This window comes from Monopterus albus, unplaced genomic scaffold (genome assembly GCF_001952655.1).
Source record: "Monopterus albus unplaced genomic scaffold, M_albus_1.0 scaffold53.1, whole genome shotgun sequence".
Classification (NCBI taxonomy): domain Eukaryota; kingdom Metazoa; phylum Chordata; class Actinopteri; order Synbranchiformes; family Synbranchidae; genus Monopterus; species Monopterus albus.
In genome coordinates, this window is record NW_018127933.1 from 1,808,849 (window position 1) to 1,809,219 (window position 371).

The window sequence follows — 371 nt, forward strand, 5'->3', positions numbered from 1 at the left end:
CGAGGAGGGGGGGTGGGTGGGGCTCGGGCTCCGGTTCTACCTGGGAAAGCACAAAGTGGATGAACAAAGCCTCACCAAACCACAGAAGGTCTTTTAATATGCCTTCAAAGGGCTTTAAATACATCTAAACTACCTTCAAAGAGGCACGACAGCAGGCGTGCCCCCAGGATGTCATCTGCACATGGACTCAGGTGTGTTAACTTGAGTCAGATACATGATAAACAAGGGCTATTGCCGACAACTAGCAAAGGCCTCGGATCTCATATTGGAACCATCAGGATCTCTTCCCATCATCTGGCTCTAATCACAGATTAGAACACAGATGTGGTCCAACTGGTCCCAGATCTGACAAAAGCAGCGCTGATTCAACC